Source organism: Trachypithecus francoisi, unplaced genomic scaffold (assembly GCF_009764315.1).
Source record: "Trachypithecus francoisi isolate TF-2019V2 unplaced genomic scaffold, Tfra_2.0 Lachesis_group7, whole genome shotgun sequence".
Lineage (NCBI taxonomy): Eukaryota > Metazoa > Chordata > Mammalia > Primates > Cercopithecidae > Trachypithecus > Trachypithecus francoisi.
Window position 1 is genome coordinate 17,513,626 of NW_022681472.1, and position 21,530 is coordinate 17,535,155.

The following is a 21,530-nucleotide window of genomic DNA, read 5'->3' on the forward strand; positions in this document are numbered from 1 at the left end:
CTCTTCCTTATATGCTTCATGGTTACTCTTTTCTCAAAGTTTGGGGGGTTAAAGGAGTAGTGTTAAAAAGGCCAAAGTTCCTAATACAAATTCAAGTGTGCAAGAGTAATAACTTTGTTGAGCTGTGTGCTATCCTAGAATTCAGTTTAGTTTTCTAAGGTTTTGATTTAAAATGTAAATAAGGACAGAACCTGTATAAGCTTTGTCCTATAAACTTAATTCTTTTTATTATATAAAAATTTATAGTATGAGAATGTTTACTCCATGAACTGAGATGGTTCTTGCTTGTCATTTAAATATTGTGGCCTTAACAACATTTCTTTGTAATAGTGCATTACGAACAGGCATTAGAAAACAGTAGGAAAAATTGAAGACTATTTGTCAGCAAACTGCGACACAGATAAAGAAACATGGCTAAACTTGTGAATGGTGGAGAAACCTGGGGAAGGGATGACTTACTGATTTGTTGCAGTGTGGCTTCAGAGTGGTAATGAAGATTATAATAGAATATAATGTTCACAATATTAGATTTCTGAAGGGATAAGAAAGAAATGTCCAGAGGAAAAAAGGTCAAAATCTGAAAAAGTGATGACTTAATAGAATGTCAAGCATTATTTCACGTGAGATGTTATACTTTAGTATCATTAGGATGAAGAGAGGGAATATAAACATGAGAGTCTATAGTAGAAAGAGGGAAACAAAATAACAGGTTATATAGTTTTTTGTGCTAACTTATATGTGCATTACAAGTGAATTCTACAGGAAGGATAAGGGGGAGGAGTAGGAGTAGGAAAAGAAGTAGGAGGAGGAGGAGGAAGGAAGAACAAAGAGAAGAATAGAAGAAGAAGGAGAAAGAGCAGAAATACAGCAGTAGCAGCAGTTCCAGCATAGAACAAGAACAAGAACAAGAATATGAACAGGAAGGTCCTGATAACAAGCTGGATTGCTTTATGTGGCTCTGGAGAAATTGAACAGATTACAGCTCTTGAGGCGGGAGACCCCTATCACAGTTAACACTTCAGCAAAAACTGAGAAGTATCAGAATATGGCAATGGCTACCCCTAGAAGCAAGGCTTCCTGCCAATAAAGATCAACACTTGCACAGAGCTTAATGTCTGCTAAGGACTACAATAGGTGCTATACATTTATTAATTCATTTAATAGTTATAAAAAGTCCATGAGATACGTGAAATTATTATCCATATTTTGCCAATTAGGAAATTCAGGAAAAAGAGGTTAAATAATTTACCCAAGCTAGTCAGTGTCCGAACTGGGATTTAAACTGAGACAATAAGAGAGGCCTAACATGAGCAACATGAAAAAGTAGGAGTTCCAGGCCTTCATCCCTCAACTAAAAGCAACAATTAGACATTTTTCATGAACAAAATAGCTCTCGGAGAGTGCAAGAGTCCAGTTACAAAGCTACAGGAACACAGTAGTACAAAGAGAGAGAAAGGGAGAGACTATTAACCACACAGAAGGGAAGGAAGAACAGTTTCATTCTGCCTTCATCATTCCATCCCTCAGGACTTTCCTCAGCCCACAATTTCCCTTCATAGGGGAAATGAAAGGCAGAGTGAATGACCAGCTTTTGGAGCACTGCCCATGTGACAAACATTATTTTCACCCCAACCACTGGAGAGATCAGCGTAACCAAGATGTCTAGAGATGGCTAGGAGCAAAGAAGAAGGAAGAGGATGCCAGTATCATCCACACAGTGGGAGCCACTGCAGTCCACAGTGTCCTGTTCCTCAGAGGACTCCCACAGCCTTCACTAATGAAGACCTCAACAGCCATCATGAATGCCTTGCTGTTTTTGCTACAAGGACCCTGCAGTTTTTCACATTTACAGACCTCAGCTGCCCAAACTCCTAAACCATCCTGCCAGAAACATTCCATCCTGTGCCACCACAGGTGTTCTAGCTCCAGAACCCAGTTTAGCCACCACATATATGTCTGAAACCAACTCCAACCCTTGCGACCAGTGTTTCCCTCCTCCCCACTGTTCATGCACCCATGGTTGACCACTTACACGCAGCCTATGCTGGCCGCACTGACAGTCCCCTCTTCCACACTCATGCACATTGCCAGTCCTGACCTCCACAACTGGGCATGCACAGACAGACAAACCCAAAGCCTGCCAACAGCCTCCACCACTGTGTATACAGACACAGCTGGTCACTGCAGCTGCTTGCACGCAGGCTGACAGCTTGGCCTTTGCAGGTGTTCATGCACACATGATTAGTCCCAACTCCCATCAATGCCAGAGCCTATCACCAAGCATATACATACCACTGACATAAGCATGAGATGCCACCTGCCTTAGTTCCTCTCCACAAAAAGAAGATCACTGCTAAACCAAAAAGTACCTCCAAGGACCCAAACAATTCTCTCAGCCACCACAGACATTTGTAGCTCTCACCCCATGGGTCATGGAGTTACTGCTGTTACAGACTGACCCCAGTTGCCCGATCCACGAGACTGTGTCCCCCTGCCACATTTGGTGTCCCATGATAGTATGCCCAGTGTCACTCTACATTTGAATGTGCCCCCTCAACGACACCCAAGGAACTCCACCCTACCTCTGTCAATGCTGAAGGTATTGCTGAAGGTCGTTTCTTACTGAAGCCAGTACATAAAGTCCTAAGCAAGTCTACAAGGGTTACAAAGACTCAGGGAAATATGACACTACCAAAGGAACAAAAGAAACTTCCAGCAACTGACCCAAAATAAATAAATATCCATAATTTGCCTGAAAAACATTTCAAAATATGTATGCTAAAGAAGCTCAGTGAGCTACAAGAGAACACAGATACACAATTTAACAAAATCAGAAAAATAATATAAGAACAAAATGAGACCAATAAACAAAAGTTAGAAAACGTTAAAAAAAGAGAACCAAATAGAATTTATGGAGCTGAAGAATATGATAACAACAACAAAAAAAAAATACAACAGAAGTGTATTAGGGTTCTCCAGAGGAACAGAACCAATAGGAGATGTGTGTGTGTGTGTTTGTGTGTGTGGTGTGTGTGTGTGTGTGTGTATGTATGAGGTCACTATGGAGAACTGGCTCAATATAATTGCAAAACAAAGTACTGATATAGTTCCAACGAGTGGAGGAACACCAGGGCTCTTGCTTCGTGCGAATTGGATAAAACGACATGGACACACATAGAGTGGCTTTAAGGAGTGGAGGGTTTAATAGGCAAGAAAGAAGGGAGAAGAAAGAAGGAAGAAGCTCCCCTGTACCGAGACAGACCAGGGTGGGGGGTGGTGGCTCCAAAGCCAAAAGAGGAGACCCCGAGTGTGTTTTTTTTAATAAAAAACCCTGAGTCAGTTTTATATGAAGGTTGGAGGAATCGGTGTCTGATTTGCATAGGACCCAGGGGATTGGTTTGACAAGGCATGTCATTCACATAGCCTTTGGAAAAAACTGGCCCTCCTACTCTAGCCTTTTAATATGCAAATACAAGGCTCCATGATGTTCTACGCACGTGGAGATACGTGGGGGTGGCATGTTACCAGGCACATGTGGTGACAAGGGCAAGAGGACAATGGTGGGAATCGCCATGTTGGGTGGACCCAATTTCTAATGACCTGCATTTGCATATCAAAGGTTGCTGGCCCAGCTCTAAGAGCCAGGACTTTCCTGCTAGACAAGAAACATTTCTGGAGCTGCTTTAAAAGAAAAAAACTTCCCAATGACCCCTTTCCTCTCTGTCTAAAATAATTTTTTAATAACTCCTACCAGAGTACCACTTAGTCTATCTGCAAGCAGGGGAAAGAGAATTTTCTGACACAATTACAAAAACAAAGTACCACATTAGGCTATCTGCAAGCAAGAGAAAGAGAAGCCAGTAGCATGGCTCAGTCCAAGTCCAAAAGCCTCAAAACCAGAGAGGCCAACAGTGCAGCCCTCAGTCAGAGGCCAAAGGCCCATGAACCTTTGGGAGGCACTGGTGCAAGTCTGAGTCCAAAGGTCAAAGAACCAGGAGTTTGATGTCCAAGGACAGCAGGAGAGGAAGCCAAGCATCCAACACAGCATGGGAAGAGAGAGAGCAAGCCGACTCAGCAAGCAAGCTACCTGTCCCCCTTCTTCTACCTGCTTTGCTCCAGCTTCTCTAACAATCAAATGGATGATGCTCACCCACATTGAGGTGGGTCTTTCCCAGTCCTTTGATTCAAATGTCAGTCTCCTCTGGCAGTACCCTCATAGACACACCCAGGAACAATGCTTTATCATCCATCTAGGCATCCCTCAATCCAGTCAACTTGACACCTAATATTAACCACCACAGACAGCTACAGTAGCAGATTCAATCAAGCAGAAGAAAGAATTCCCAGCAGACTCAAAAACAAATTTGAAATTACATAGTCTGAGGAGATCAGAAAAAATACATTTTAAAACAGTGCAGAAAATTTACCAAATTTATGGAACACCATTAAGAAAAATCAATGTACAAACTACAGGCATCCAGGATCCAGGAGGAGAAGTGAGAATGAAAGGAGCAACAAATTTATTTTTTAAAAAAGAGGGGGATAGGATTAAGATGGCATATAGGACGCAGGACTAGCTTGCAGCTCCCACTCGGACGCGCAGAGCGGCATGTGTTAACTCACATTGTGAACTTTTGCTCCAACGATTGCCACAGAAACATACCAGGAAAGCCAAGAGAATCCACAGACCCTTTGAAGGAACTGAATCACTGCTGCAGGCTCCCTGAGAGGCCAAAAACCTGAGGGTATGATTGCTTTCTGCTTGCTTTCTCAGCAGGGAGGCTTGTGGTCTGGGGCAAGTCCTCAGACCTGTTCATTGGCTACCTGGAAATAGACTCAGTGTGGTGTTGTGGGGGACGGCATGGTGGGAGTGAGACTGGCCTTTAAGACTGTGGGCTGTGTGGGTGTGGGGTGAGGCCTGTGACTGCCAGCTTTCTCTCACTTCCCTGGTGACCTGAATGACTCAGCAGAGGCAGCCAAAATCCTTCTGGAAACAACTCCACTGGACTGGGGACCACACCCCTATCCCCACAGCAGCCATAGCAAGCCCTGCCCAAGGAAAGGCTGAGCTCAGACACACCTATCTCTGCCCCCACCCACTGATCTTTCTCTACCAGCCCTGGTAGCGAAGATAAAAGTTATAATCTTTTGGGAGTTCCGTGGCCCTGCCCACTGCCTGAGAAACCTGAATGCTTAACCAGGTGCCCCTAGGGCAAGTTTACATCCTCGCTATAGGGGCTGCAGCTGATGCACTCTTGAAAGCACCACATCTTGCCTGGAGGCCAACGAACACAAAATCAGAGCAATAAATAAAAATACAACCAAGGACCCTCACAGAGTACACTTCACTTCCCTGCTACCTCCACTGGAGCAGGTGCTGATATCTACAGCTACAAGACTTGAAGATGGGTCACATCACAGGACTCTTTGCAGACACTCCCTGGTACCAGCCCGGAGCCCAGTAGCTCTACTAGGTGGTTAGAGCCAGAAGAGCAACCTAATCACTACAGTTCAGCCCTCATTCAGGAAACCTCATTCCTAGGGGAAGAGGGCAAACGCCATAAGGGAGCACTCTGTGGGACAGAATAAACAGCACCCCTTGAATCCCAGATCTTCACTCTGACGTACTCTAACCAAAAGAAAGAAACCCGAAAAACAATTCTGGCAATATGACAGAATAAGGTTCTTTAACAGGCTCAAAAGATCATACTAGCTCACCAGCAATGGATCCAAACCAAAATGAAATTTCTGAATTGCCAGAAAAAGAATTCAAAAGTCGATTATTAAGCTAATGAAGGAGACAGCAGAGAAAGGTGAATTCCAACTTAAAGAAAAAAAAATCATAGAGGATATGAAAGGAAAATTCTTCAGGGAAATAGATGGCATAAATAAAAAACAATCACAACTTCTGAAAATCAAGGACACACTTACATAAATGCAACATTCACTGGAAAGTCTTAGCAATAAAATCAAACAAGCAGAAGAAAGAACTTCAGAGCTCGAAGGCAAGGCCTTCAAATTAACCCCATCTGTCACAGGCAAAGAAGAAAAAATTCTTAAAAATGAACAAAACCTTCAAGAAGTTTGAGACTATGTTAAACATCCAAACCTAAGAATAATTGGTATTCCTTAGAAAGAAGAAAAATCTAAAAGTTTGAAAAACATATCTGAGGAAATAAAGAAAACATCCCCTGTCTTACTAAAGATCTAGACATCCAAATATGAGAAGCTCAAAGAACATATGGCAAATTCATTGAAAAAAGATTATTGTCCACACACATAGTCACTGGGTTATCTAAAGTCAAGATGAAGGAAAAAAGCTTAAGAACTTTTTTTGAGACAAAAGCATCAGGTAACCTATAAAGGAAAACCTATCAGATTAACAGCAGATTTCTCAGCAAAAACCCTACAAACTAGATTAACAGCAGATTTCTCAGCAGAACCCTGTGAGTTAAAGAGGTTATTTTTAGCCTCCTTAAACAAAACCATTATCAGCCAAGAATTTTGTATCAGCAAAACTAAGCTTCAAAAATGAAGGAAAGATACAGTCTTTCCCAAACAAATGCTGAGACAACTCCCCACTACCAAGTCAACACTACAAGAACTGCTAAAAGCAGCTTTAAATCCTAAAACAAATCCTCAAAATACACCAAAATAGAATGTCCTTAAAATAGAAATCTCACAGGACCTATATAACAATAACACAATAAAAACAACAACAACAAGGTATTCAGGCAACAAATAGCATGATGAATATAATAGTATCTCCCATCTCAATACTAACGTTAAAAGATACAGAATGAAAGAATGAATAAGAATTCATCAACCAAGTTTCTGCTGTCTCAAGGAGACTTGCCTAACACATAAGGACTCACATAAACTGAATGTAAAGGGGTGGAAGAAGATATTCCATGCAAAAGACACAAAAAAGCAAGCAGGAGTAGCTATTCTTTTATCAGACAAAACAAATCTTTAAAGCAACAGCACTTAAAAAAGAGAGCCATTATATAATGATAAAAGGACTAGTGCAAGAAGAAAATGTCACAATTCTAAATATACATGCACCTAACACTGGAACTCCCAAATTTATAAAACAATTACTACTAGACCTGAGAAATGAGATAGACAACACAATAATAGTGATGGAATTTAATACCCCACTGACAGCACTAGACAGATTATCAAGACAGAAAGTCAACAAAGAAACAATGCACTTAAACTATACAACTAATGGGCTTAACAGATATTTACAGAACACCCTGCTCAGCAACTACAGAATGTACATTCTGTTCATCAGCATATGGAACATTCTCCAAAATAGACCATATGGTAGGACACAAAAAAAGTCTTAGTAAATTTTTTAAAATTGAAATTATATCAAGTACTCTCTCAGATCACAGTGAAATAAAATTGTAAATCAACTCCTAAAGGACCCCTCAAAGCCATGCAAATACATGGAAATTAAATAACCTGCTCCTGAATGATCATTGGGTCAACAATGAAATCAAAATGGAAATCAAATGGAAATTAAAATGGAAATTCAAAAATTATTCAAACTGAACGATAATAGTGACACAACCTATCAAAACTTCTGGGATACAGCAAAGCAATGCTAAGAGGAAAGCTCATAACCTTAAGTGTCTACATCAAAAAGTCTGAAAGAGCACAAATAGACAACTTAAGTCACATCTCGTGGAACCCAAGAAGCAAGAATAATCAAACTGAAAGCCAGCAGAAGAAAACAAATAACATAGATCAGAGCAGAACTAAATGAAATTGAAACAACAACAAAAATGTACAAAAAATAAATCAAACAAAAATCTGGTTCTCTGAAAAGATAAATAAAATTGATAGACCATTAGCAAGATTAACCAAGAAAAGAAGAGAGAAGATCTAAATAAGCTCAATTACAAATAAAATGTGAGATGTTACAACTGATACCACAGAAATACAAACGATTATTCAAGGCTACTATGAACACTTTCATGGGCACAAACTAGAAAACCTAGAGGAGATGGATAAATTCCCGGAAATATACAACCTTCTTAAATTAAACCAGGAAAATATAGAATCCTTGAACTGACCAAAAACAAGCAGCAATACTGAAACGGTAATTTAAAAATTTGCTGACAATGAAAAGTCTAGGACCAGACAGATTCACAGCTGAATTCTATCCATTGACAATCTTACTGACACTATTCCAAAAGACAGAGAAAGAGGGAATCCTCCTTAAATCATTCTATGAAGCCTGTATCACCCTAATACCAAAACCAGGGAAGGACACAACAAAAAAATTATAGACCAATATCCCAGATGAACACAGATACAAAAATCCACAACAATACTAGCAAATGGAATCCAATAGCATATTGAAAAGATAATCCACCATGATCAAGTCAGTTTCATACCAGGGATGCAGGAATAGTTTAACATAAGTCAATAAATGTGATACACCACATAAACAGAATTAAAAACAAAAATCACATGATCATCTCCATAGATGCAGAAAAGGCATTTGACAAAATCCATCATCGCTTTATGATTAAAACCCTCAGCAAAATCAGCATAGAAGGGACATACCTTAAAGTAATCAAAGCCATCTATGACAACGCTACAGCCAACATGATACTGAATGAGAAGTTGAAAGCATTCCGAGAAACAGAACAAGGAAAGGATGCCCACTTTCACCACTTCTATTCAACATAGTACTGGAAGTCCTAGCCAGAACAATCAGAAAAGAGAAAGAAATCAAGGGCATCTGAATCACTAAAGAAAAAGTCAAACTGTCACTGGTGATGATATGATTGTATATATAGAATACTCATCCAAAAAGCTCCTAAAGCTGGTAAATGAATTCAGCAAAGTTTCAGGATACAAAATTTAGGTACACAAATCCGTAGCTCTGCTATACACCAGCAGCGACCAAGCTGAGAATCAAATCAAGAACTCAACTCCTTTCATGATAGCTGCAAATAAAATAAAATAAAACAAAATAAAATAAAATAAAATACTTAGGAATATACCTAGCCAAGGATGTCAAAGACATCTACAAGAAAAACTACAAAACACTATTGAAAGAAATCACAGATGACACAAACAAATGGAAACACATCCCATGCTCATGAATGGGTAGAATCGATATTGTGTATATGACTATACTGCCAAAAGCAATCTACAAATTCAATACATTTCCCATCAAAATGCCATCATCATTCTCACACTAGAAAGCAGTCCTCTAATTCATATGGAACCAAAAAAGAGCTTGCATAGCCAAAGCAAGACTAAGCAAAAAGAACAAATCTGGGACATCATATTACCCAACTTGAAACTATACTCTAAGGCCATAGTCACCAAAACAGCATGGTACTAGTATAAAAACAGGCACATAGACCAATGGAACAGAATAGAGAACCCACAAATAAGTCCAAATACTTACAGCCAACTGATCTTCGACAAAACAAAAAGATAAAGTGGCGAAAGGATACCCTATTTGACAAATGGTGCTGGGATAACTGGCAAGCCACAGGTGGAAGAATGAAACTGGATCCTCATCTCTCAACTTATAATAAAATCAACTCAAGATGAATCAAAGACTTAAATCCAAGGACTAAAACCATAAAGATTCTGGAAGATAACATCAGAAAAACCCCTCTAGACATTGGCGTAGGCAAAGACTTCATGACCAAGTACCCAAAAGCAAATGCAACAACAAAAAAAGATAAATAACTGCTCTTTAAAAATGAAGGGGAGACAAATTCTTTCCAAGACAGAAGGACTTTGTCACTACTTGACCTATCTTACAAAAAATGCTTAAGGAAGGTCTTCAAGCAATGTAAAAGCATATGAAGGTAGAAATCTCACAGGCAAGGTAAATATACAGTCAAATACAGAATAATAAACACTAACGGTGGTGTCTAAAATACTTGTAATAACTAAGATAAAGGTTTGGTTAAATTATTAAAAAATAACTACTAAGATTTGATAATGAATTTAGAATATAAATTTGATAAATAATTCACAATGAATGAAATCAGAGTAATCTCTGACTTGAACATGTAGTGTGAGTGGGGCAGGTAAGAGTGCGGAGTTTTTTTTAATACAATTTAAGTTGTTATCAACTAAACTAGAGGGCTGTAACTATAAGAAAGTTTATGTAAGTCTTAATCCCACAAAGAAAAACCTATAGTGGATACACAAAAGATGAAGTGAAAGTAATCAAACCAAACCATTACAAAAAAAATCATATAATAAAAGAAGACAGTAAAAGACAAAAAGAGAAACAAAAGAGTTGCAAAAGAGAAAGAAAACAATAAAATGGCAGTAGTAAGACATCAATAATCACTTTATATGTAAATGAACTAAACTCCTCCATCAAAAGGCATAGTGTACCTGACTGGATATTATTTTATTTTATATTTTTACATTGTCGATTCAGGGGGTATAAGTGCAGGTTTGTTACATGAGTATATTGTATGATGCTAAAGTTTGGGCTTCTAATCATCCTGTCACCCTAGTGGCTAACATATTACCTGATATGCAGTTTTTTTTTTTTTTTTTTTTTTTTTTTGAGGCGGAGTCTCGCTCTGTCGCCCGGACTGGAGTGCAGTGGCCGGATCTCAGCTCACTGCAAGCTCCGCCTCCCGGGTTTACGCCATTCTCCTGCCTCAGCCTCCCGAGTAGCTGGGACTACAGGCGCCCGCCACCTCGCCCGGCTAGTTTTTGTATTTTTAGTAGAGACGGGGTTTCACTGTATTAGCCAGGAGGGTCTCGATCTCCTGACCTCGTGATCCGCCCGTCTCGGCCTCCCAAAGTGCTGGGATTACAGGCTTGAGCCACCGCGCCCGGCCATATTAAACTCTTGCTCTCCTCCCTCCCTCTCCCCTTAAAGAATCCCTAGTTCTTACTGTCCTAATCTTTGTGTCTGTGTGTACTCAATGTTTAGCTTTCACTTATAAGTGAGAAAATGAAGTAATTGGCTTCTTGTTTCTGTGTTAATTTGCTTAGGATAATGGCCTCTGGCCATACCCATGTTGTTGCAAAGGACATGGATTCACTCTTTTGTTTATGGCTGCATCATGCCCCATAATGTATATGTATCACATTGTCTTTATCCAGTCTACCGTTGGTGAGCATCTGGGTTGATTCCATGTCTTTGCTGTTGTGAGTAGTTGTGTGATAAACACACAAGTGCAAGTGTCTTTTTAGTAGAACTATTTATTTTCCTTTGGGTAGATACCAAATAATGGGATTGCTGGATTGATGGTAATTCTATTTTTAGTTCTTTGAGAAATCTCCACATTACTTTCCATGGTGGCTGAACAAATTTGCATTCCTATCAACAGTGTATAAGCATTCCCTTTTATTCACAATCTTGCCAAAATCAGTTATTTTTTGATTTTTTAGTAATAGCCATACTGACTGGTATGAGATGGTATCTCATTGTGGTTTTGATTTGCATCTCTGTGGTGATTAGTGATGTAGAGTATCTTTTCATATATGTGTTGGTCACTTTTATGTCTTTTTTTGATAAGTGTCTCTTCATGTCTATTGTCCACTTTTTAGGGGTGTTATTTATTTTCTTGTTGATTTAAGTACCTTACAGATTCTGGGTATTAATCTTTTGCCAAATGCATACTTTGCAAATACTTTCTCCCATTCTGTAGGATGTCTGTTTACTTTGTTGATAGTTTATTTTGCTTGCAGAAACTCTTCAGTTTAATGAAGTCCCATTTATCTATTTTAATTTGTTACATTTGCTTTTGGAGCCTTCTTCATAAATTCTTTTCCTAGATTAATGTCTGGAAGAGTATTTCCTAGGCTTTCTTCTAGGATTTTTATAGTTTGAGAACTTACATTTAAGTCTTTAAACCATCTTCAGTTAATTTTTGTATACCGTGAGAGGTAGGTGTACAGTTTCATTCTTCTGCATATGGATAGCCAGTTTTCCCAGTACCATTTATTGAATAGGGTATCACTTCCCCATTATTTTTGTTGACTTTGCCAAAGATCAGTTGGTTGTAGGTATGCTGCTTTATTTCAGAGGTCTCCATTCTGTTCCATTGGTCTACATATTTATTTTTGTACCACTACTTGCTATTTAGGTTACTGTGACCATGTAGTTTAGTTTGAGCTTGGTGAGATGTGATGCCTCAAAACTTTATTCTTTTTGCTTAGAATTGTTTTGGCCATTATGACTCTTTTTTAGTTCCATATTAATTTTAGAATAGTTTTTCTAATTCTGTGAAAAATGACATTGATAATTTGGTAGGAATAGCATTAAATCTGCAGCTTGTTTTGGACAGTCTGGCCATTTTAATGATATTGATTATTCCAATCCATAAGCATGGAATGCTTTTCCATTTATTTATGTCATCTATGATTTATTTTATCAGTGTTTTGTAGTTTTCCTCATAGAGTTCTCTCACCTCCTTAGTTAGATGTATTCCTAAGGATTTTATTTTTCTGTGTGGCTATTATAAATGGATTGCATTCTTGATTTGGTTATCAGCTTGAACGTTATTGGAGTATAGAAATGCTACTGATTTGTGTATGTTGAATTCATATCCTAAGACTTGGCTGAAGTAGTTTAACAGATCTAGAAGTCTTTTCACAGGATCTTTATGGTTTTCTAGGTATATAATTGTATCATCAGTGAAGAGAGACAATTTCACTTCCACTTTTTCTATGTGGATGTTTTGCATTTCTTTCTCTTGCCTGATTGCTCTGGCAAGAACTTCAAGTACTATGTTGAATAGAAGTGGTGAGAGTGGACGTCCTTGTCTTGTTCCAGGTTTTAGAAAGAGTGCTTCCAACTTCTTCCTGTTCAGTATAATGTTGGCTCTTGGTTTGTTATCAATACCCCTCATTATTTTGAGGTATGTTCCTTCAGTACCAAGTTTATTGAGAGATTTTATCATGAAGGGATGCTGGATTTTATCAAAATCTTTTTCTGTGTCTTTTGAGATCATCATATGGTTTTATTTTTTATTTTATTCTGTTTATGTTGTAAATCTCATTTATTGATTTGTATATGTTGTATCCCCTTTTATGCTGGCAATAAAACCTACTTGATAATGGTGAATTAGCTTTGCGATGTGCTGCCGGATTTGGTTTGCTAGTATTTTATGGAGGATTTTTCATCTATGTTCATCAGGGATATTGGCCTGTAGCTTACTTTTTTGTTGTGTTTTTGTCAGATTTTGGTATCAGAATAATATCAGTTTCCTGGAATGAGTTAAGGAAGACTCCCTCTTCCTCAATTTTTTGGAATAAATTTATTATGATTGGTATCAGCGCGTTTTTATATGTCTGGCAGAATTTGACTATGAATCCATCTAATCCAGGGACTTTTGGATTGGTAGGGTTTTTTTTTTTTCCTTACAGATTCAATTTCATTATTCATTATTAGTCTGTTCAATATTTCTGTTTCTTCCTGGTTCAATCTTTGAAGGTAGTGCTTTCCAGGAATTTATGCATTTCCTTTAGGTTTTCTAGTTTGTGTGTACAGAGATGTTCATAATAGTCCCTGAGGATCTTTTGCATTTCTATGGGATCAGAAATAAACTCTTGTCATTTCTGATTGTGCTTATTTGAATCTTCTTATTTTTCTTCTGTTAACTTAGCTAGTGGTCTGTCAGTGTTGTTGATGAAATGAAAGAACTTTTCATTTCATTCATCTTTTGCATGGTTTTTGGGGGGTCTAAATTTCACTTAGTTCTTTCGCTTGTTAATTTTGGGGTTTCTTTTGTTTTTCTAGTTCCTTCATGTGTGAGGTTAGGTAGTTTATTTGCAAACTTTCTGTTTTCTTGATGTAGGTATTTAGTGCTATAAACTTCCCTTTTAACAGTGCTATTGCTGTATCCCAGAGGTTTCTGTCTGTTCTTTCTCTGTTTTCATTTGCTTCAAAGACTGTTTGATTTCTGCCTTAATTTTGTTGCTTACCCCAAAGTAAGTTGTAAGTTGTTTAGTTTCCATTAACTTGTGTGGCTTTAAGAGTTCCTCTTTGTATTGATTTCTATTTTTATTCCACTGTGGCTCACGAAGATGCCTGGTATAATTCATATTTGAATGTGTTGAGACTTGAGACCTGAGCATGTGGTCAATCTTGGTCAATCTTAGTCAGTCTTACGGAGTTTCATGTGCAGATGAGAAGAAAGTACATTCCGTGGTTGTTGCAAGGAGTATTCTGTAGATTTCTATGATGTTGAACTGCTCCATGTCAAATTTAAGTCCAAAATTTATTCCCAAAGTGCTGATATTACAGACATGAGCCACCACACTTGTTCCTTGTTTTCAATAATGAATAGAACATTCAGACAGAAAATCAGTAAGAAACAGCAGCCATGAGCAACAATAGACCAAATATACTTAACAGAAAAATGCAGACTTTCCACCCAACAGCAGAATGCACCTTCTTCTTAAGTTCACATGAAACCTTCTCCAGAACAGATCACATGTCAGGTGACAAAATAAGTCTTAGCAAATATAAGAATATTAAAATAATACCAAGTGTCTTCTCAGACCACAATGTAATAAAACAATAGATCAAAATTAGAAAGCAAACAAGAAAATTAGCAAATATATGGAAACCAAATGACACTCTCTTGAACAATTATTGAGTAAAAGAGAACATCAACAGAATACTTTAAAAAGATCTTGATACAAACAAAACTGCATATAAAATCATCAGAATTTATGAAATGCCTGTGAAAACATTATAAAGAGTTTATAGCACTGAACACCAATATTTTTTTAAAAGAAAGATCTGTATAAATCAATGCTACTTTACAACTGAAAGAACTAAAATAAACGGAAAGTCAGCAAAAAAAAAAAAAAAGAAGAAGAAAGAAAGGAAATAATACTGACTAGAGTAAAAGCACACAAGGTAGGAGTAGAAAAACAGAAAAAAAAAACAACAACCAAAAATTGATTTTTTAAAAGATAAATGAAATTGACCAACCCTTATTTAAGATAAAAAGGGAGAATACTCAAACAAAATCAGAAATTAAGGAGTAAACATTGCAATGCATAACACAGAAATAAAAAAGATCACAAGGCATTATGATGAACAATTATATGCTAACAAATTTGATAATCTGGAAGACTTGGATAAATTCCTAGAAACATACAATTTACCAAGACTAATTCAAGAAGAAATAGAAAGCCTGCACAAACCATTAACAAAAACATTAAATCTGCTCTCAAAACTCTTCAACAAAGAATAGCACAGTATCAAGTGGCTTCACGGGGAAAGTCTACCAAACATCCAAAGAATTACTATCAACCCCTTTTATACCCTTCCAAAAGATAGAGGAACAAACACTGTCAAATTCATTTTGTGTGGCTTGGTTCCAAAACCAGGAAAAGGAAATGCAAGAAAACTACAAACCATATCCCTGAAAAAAGCTGGAGTCATCACACTATCTGATCTCAAAATGTGCTACATAGCTATAGTAATCAAAATATCATGTTACTGGCACAAGAAAGACATATAGACCAATGGACAGAAGAGAGGACTAAAAAATAAAACCACACCTTTACAGTTAACTGATCTTTGACACAGGTGTCAAGAACACACAATGGAGAAAGGACAATCTCTTTAATAAATGGTGTTGAGACAACTGAATATATGCATGCAGAAGAATGAAATTAGACCCTTAATTCACTCCATATTTCACAAAAATCAACTCAAAATGCTTAAAATATTTTTTGTCTTATACTGGAAGCTAAAACTTGTAGAAGAAAACATGAAGAAAAACCATCTTGGCATTGATCTTGGCAATAATTTTCTGGATATTACCAAGCACAGGTATGAAAAGCACAGACAACAAAAGCAAAAATAGGCAAATGAGATTATGTCAGACTAAAAATCTCCTGCATTGCAAGGGGAACAATCAACAAAACCACAAGGCAATATTAATAATGGGAAAAATATTTCCAACCCATATATCTGATAAGAAGTTAATATCCAAAATATATAAAGGACTTATGTAATTCAGTACCAAAAGAAAAACTCAATTAAAAAATAGTCAAAAAGACTTAAATAAACACTTTTCAAAACAATATATTCAGATGGTCAAAAAGCCCATGAAAAGTTACTCAAAGTCTCTAAACATTAGGGAAATACAAACCAAACAAAAACTGAGACATCACCTCACACGTCAGAATGACTGTTACCCAAAAGACAAAAGATATCAAGCATTAGAGAGGATGTGGAGAAAAGGCAACCTTGTATACCGTTGGTAGAAATGTAAATTGGTATAGCCATTATGGCAAAAAGTATACATGTTCCTTAAAAAAAATCAAAAACTATCACATGACCCAGTAATCCTACTACTGGGTATACATCCAAATAAGTTGAAAACAGAATCTTTCCCATGTTGATTGTAGCATTATTCAAAATAGCCAAGATATGTGGCATATTATTTAGCCTTCAAAAGGAAGAAAATTATGCCATAGGTGCAGCTGGAAGCCATTACACTAAGCAAAATAAGTAACACAGAGAAAGTGAAATACTGCATGATCTCACATACATGTGAAATCTAAAATAATAGAGCTTACAGAAGCCGAAAGAGTAGAATGTTAGTTTGCAGGGGGCTGGAGGGAGGAAGATATGCAGTAGTGTTGGTCGAAGGATACAAATCTTTAGTTATGCAAGATGAATAATTTCTGGAGATCTAATATACACTGTGGTAATAATTATTACAACCAGTGGATTGCCAACTTGAAATTTCTTAAAAAGATAAATTAAGTCTTCTCACCATACATACATAAGTGGTAAATCTGTAAAGGCAATAAATACATTAATTAGCTGGAATTTACAATGTATATGTATATCAAAACATCAAACTGTACACTTTAAATACATAAAATATTGTCAATAGTCTCTCAGTAAACCTGTTAAAAATGTGAATTTGATTGTGCTGATAGTTATACAACTTTGTAGATATACCAAAATCTATTGAATCTGTACACTTTATATGGGTGAATTATATGTGAATTTTATCTCAATAAAGCTTTTTACAAAAAAAAACCCCACAAGACAGTCGTGTTCCAGAATCCACGTTCTGTTTGTTTTTCAGAAACCATATTTTTGACTATTATTCTGCACTGCATCTCACGCTAAATTAGAATAGGGAGAATTTTTCTGGCAGGGCGTGGTGTCTCACACCTGTAATCCCATCACTTTGGGAGGCCCAGGTGGGCAGATCACTTAAGGCCAGCTGTTTGAGACCAGCCTGGTCAACATGGTGAAACCCTGTCTCTACTAAAACTACAAAAACATTAGCTGGGCATGGTGGCACATGCCTGTGATTCTGGCTGCTGGGGATGCTGAGGCACGAGAATGGCTTGAACATAGACTGAGGTTGCAGTGATCTGAGATCGCACCACTGCCCTCAAGCCTGGGTGACACAGCAAGACTCTGTCTCAAAAATAAGAAAAACAAAACAAAAGAGTGGGAGCATTTTTCAATGAAAACCCTAATTAGTACATGTAAATTGTCTTGATTTAGCCATTTCACAATATACACATATTTCACCATATCATCTTGTATGCCATAAATATATACAGCTTTTGTCAATTTAAAACATTAGTTAATATAAAATAAAATAAGATTTTACATTTTTTAAAAAAGAAAATACTAATTAGTATATGCTCAGGTCACTGAACTGACATCTGGCCCACTAGTCAGGGTGGAGACACATCAGTGTATCCCATTTATAGGTACAATCATCAGAGCTGATCAAATTCAGTGAAAAAAGAAAACAAAACAATAATCTTGAGTCATTTTGAACCAGATATTTAAAGTTTTAGTTTTCTTAATCATGAAATATATATTTTTTAGTAGTAGTACCTTCACACAAAGAGAAAATAGTAAATGACAACTAGCAAACCACCACCGATATAAGAGAATAAAATTGTACCATGTCAGGCTTATAGAATATAAACACGGTTGCCGAGAACATTATGAATACAGTAAGTGCAAGACAAGCTACTGCATTTTTATCCTTATTGTCATGGCTGTGGGACAGGAGTAAGAAGAATTCTCCATTGTCAGGCATGTACCTGATCTGCTAATCCTGGAGACAAAAATCTCTGCTGGCAGCAATGCTCACAGTGAGTGCTGCCCAGTATGACTGCACAGTGGCAGTATCAGGTGTGGATTCCTCAGTGGGCTCCCTGCCAGGGTGGCTATGCTCAGAATTCAGTAAGTGTGCTGGGCTTCTTGGTTAAGTATTGATGGTGGAAAAGTGTGTTTGTTTTAAGCTGAGGCTGTATTTCAATATCACAGCCCGTTGTTTTCCTTATGTATTAAAAGAACCACCAGGTGATAAGCTGCTCTCCTTTGAAGCCTTTCATAACAACTTTTTCACCTTTTGCCCGTGTATCAGCTTTTCCTGCCTAATAAATCACCTCAAAACTTAGCGTTTTAAAACACCTAAAATGTATTTAAACTTCGCTGGGTGGTTCTTTGACTGGCCTGGGATATGCTCGTCCTTGTGCCTCTATCTCGCTGGCTTCCAGAGCAGCTCAGCGTTGGTTGCTCAAGGGGGCCTCACCTGGGGCGGCTGCTTCAGGCTTCATGGGTCTCTCATCATCCCTGGACTAGGCTGGGATTGTTCCTGTGGTCTCAGAAGGGCTTCAAGAGTTGCCTCTGAATAATGAAATCTCTCAGGTGTTCTGGCCTGGTATCCACCTTCTATTGTTACTGGAAGATCGCAAAAAGGCCATAGCTTCTATAAAGTGGACCCGGAAGCAGAACGCCACCATTCCTAGTCTCAACCCCTGGGATTCGTTTATCTGACCTTACCTGCTCCCAGGACCCAGCCTCGCCTAAGCGCGACCCTGCGCATGCGCACGCAGTAGCACAGCCTCACCCGCGTCCATCTTCCTGCCCGCTGCGGCGCCCAAATGGGGATGACTGTGCTCATTTTTCAGTTGAAAAATAAAATCTAAGTTTCAGTGACGTTGGAATTTGTTCAGCGCGATTGTTTCAGAATTGTAGAGAAGTTCTCCACAATATATCTCCCCTGTAGTCATGGTCTCTTCATAATGACATGTTGAAAATTAACATCTATTGAAAAAACAAGTGTATCAAGGAAAACATGAGGAATTTGTTTACATCCCAGGTAAGCATATTGAATACAATCATAAAAGCCATTGATGAGAAATGACAACAGAGGCCCCTCCCCAGGTCTGCTCTGCCCTGCTAGCGCTCCCGGGGACTGATTGTCCCTCTACCAGCAGTAGAGACTTAGGGTTATTTATGGATGACAGATAATTTCATTGGCTTTCTGCTTACTGAAACCTCTGATCTGATTTTAACTCTGAATTCAAAAATGAAGAAGTAAGACTCCTTAGTTCCCCCAACCTCTCCTCATCCTGTCAAAATCCTCTGGCTTTTGGAGGAAATTCACTATCCTGTGCTTTTAGAAGGTACATTTAAATTTTGAACACGTGGTATAGCACAAGCACCCACCAGTCACCCCAGAGGCTGGCTGTGGAGCCAAGCATCCGTCCTTTGGCTCATGGGAAGGTGCCAGGGCTCCAGGGAATAAAGAGGCTGGGGGAAGGGAGGAGTGGAGATGGAATTTTTGGATGGCTTGGTGTAATGACCAGTTTCTCACTGGAAAACAATATTTTAATATTTTAACACCAGTATGGCTCTACCAGTATGAATCAGTTAAGCATCAAGACTTTGTGAGTTCCTTAAGAGCAGAGACTGTTTTATTTTTCATTAAACACCACAGTTCCACAAGCATTTATCTGCAATTCTGAAATCTAAAAACTTGAAGAAAACAAAAATTGTCTCTATAACTTCTCTGACTGCAAAAACTGGTTTATTTTGACTTGAGACCATTTATAAACTTTATTATTCCTAAGTGAATAGTCATGATTTTCACTGCTGACACATTAATGTGTTTGATTATAGCATACTTCTCAGGGTCCCCCCAGGGGGTATTTTGTAATAGAAAATGCATGCACTGTTTTACTTTCCTAAAATTTGAAAAAAATTACATTCCGGAGCACATCTGCTCCCAAAGGTTTTGATAAAGGATTGTGTACAGATACTACACAGCTTGGTGTGTGCTCTGAGGCAGAGTGGGTAGTCAACAAATTCTGTGTTGTTCAGTGAAACTGCCTAGGTGCGTTTAAATTTTGATTGATTAGATGAAATGGCAAAAGGGATGAAAAAAACAGTTTCTGCCCAGACTCAGTTTTGTACACTTTTTTTTTTTTTTTTTTTTTGAGACAGAGTCTAGCGCTCTTGCCCAGGGCAGAGTGCGTGCAGTGGCACAACCTTGGCTCACTGCAACCTCCACCTCCCGGGTTCAAGCAATTCTCCTGCCTCCCAAGTAGCTGGGATTACAGGCATGCACCACTATGCCTGGCTAATTTTTGTATTTTTAGTAGAGATGGAGTTTCGCCATGTTGGCCAGGCTGGTATTGAACTCCTGACCTCAAGTGATCCGCACAACTTGGCCTCCCAAACTGCTGGGATTACAGGCACTGTGCCTGACCTGTACACTTTTTAAAATCTGTAACAGAGCCAATAGTATTCATGGATTTACATTACTCCATTGTTTACTCCACACATACAAAAAATAATGTTTTCTTATCATTTACAGACAGACCATGTCCAAATATAGGTCTTAAGCAACATACCCATGTGACTAATTCTTCACTTTTTTAATCTCTTAAGGTTATATGTGGAGACACATATGGAAAATATTCATAATCTTAGTTATACATTAGTAATAAAGTTTAAAGGAAGATAAATGTCAATTTATGAAACAATGTACTGCATTTTGCCTGGAAATGTTTTCAGTGTTCAAAATTACTCTGATGTCACTTTGTGAATAGTCAAATTGGCTTTTATACACTTAAAGTGATTAAAAACATATAAAATGTAGCCCTTAAAAGTATCAGAAATTGTCTCATAGGAATAATGTGAAAGAAATATTAAAGATTGAAGAGATATGATAAATCCCAATATTTTGAAATACAGATTCATATGAATATTTCTGTAAGATGAATTAACGTGAACCCACTGGAAAGCCATCAAGTTTTATCAATAAAGGATTCTTATCAAATCACAATCATACAACATGGATAGGAAATGTCATAAAGCCCAGAATCATAAAATGATGGGAAAGGAAAAGGAAGGAAAACCAGATAAACTTGAAGTCTAGGAATACTGAAAGTAGAATGAGGAGGGGAGATATTCCCTCCAGAAGGGATGGAAGTGGGTGTGGGGAAGGGAATCCCAAGCACTCAAAAGGCTTGGAAACCCTGGGCAGTGAGAGAGCTGAGTGCAGGCCTGAAACACTATCTGGACTGTGTGAAGAATCCATTCCGAAGGAAAGACACAGGAAGCAGGTAAATCAACTGTAAGATTACTGCAATAAATCAGCTTAGGCATGATGAGACACTGAACCAGAGAAGGGATGGTGAGGATGAAAAAATATGGTGAGGAGAGACTGAATAATAATACACTAAATTTCTTTTCAACTTAAATCCTAGAATCA

General features: G+C 38.0%; 1 long non-coding RNA gene across 1 annotated transcript in view; it reads right to left on the minus strand.

The window, feature by feature from the left end:
• Positions 1–18,785, minus strand: part of LOC117079355 — a 29,054-nt gene extending 10,269 nt beyond the window's left edge. Inside the window, exon 1 of the long non-coding RNA XR_004435384.1 lies at positions 18,561–18,785. This is a non-coding gene — a long non-coding RNA (uncharacterized LOC117079355). The remainder of the gene's footprint in view (positions 1–18,560) is intronic.
• Between the last annotated feature and the right edge of the window lie 2,745 nt (positions 18,786–21,530).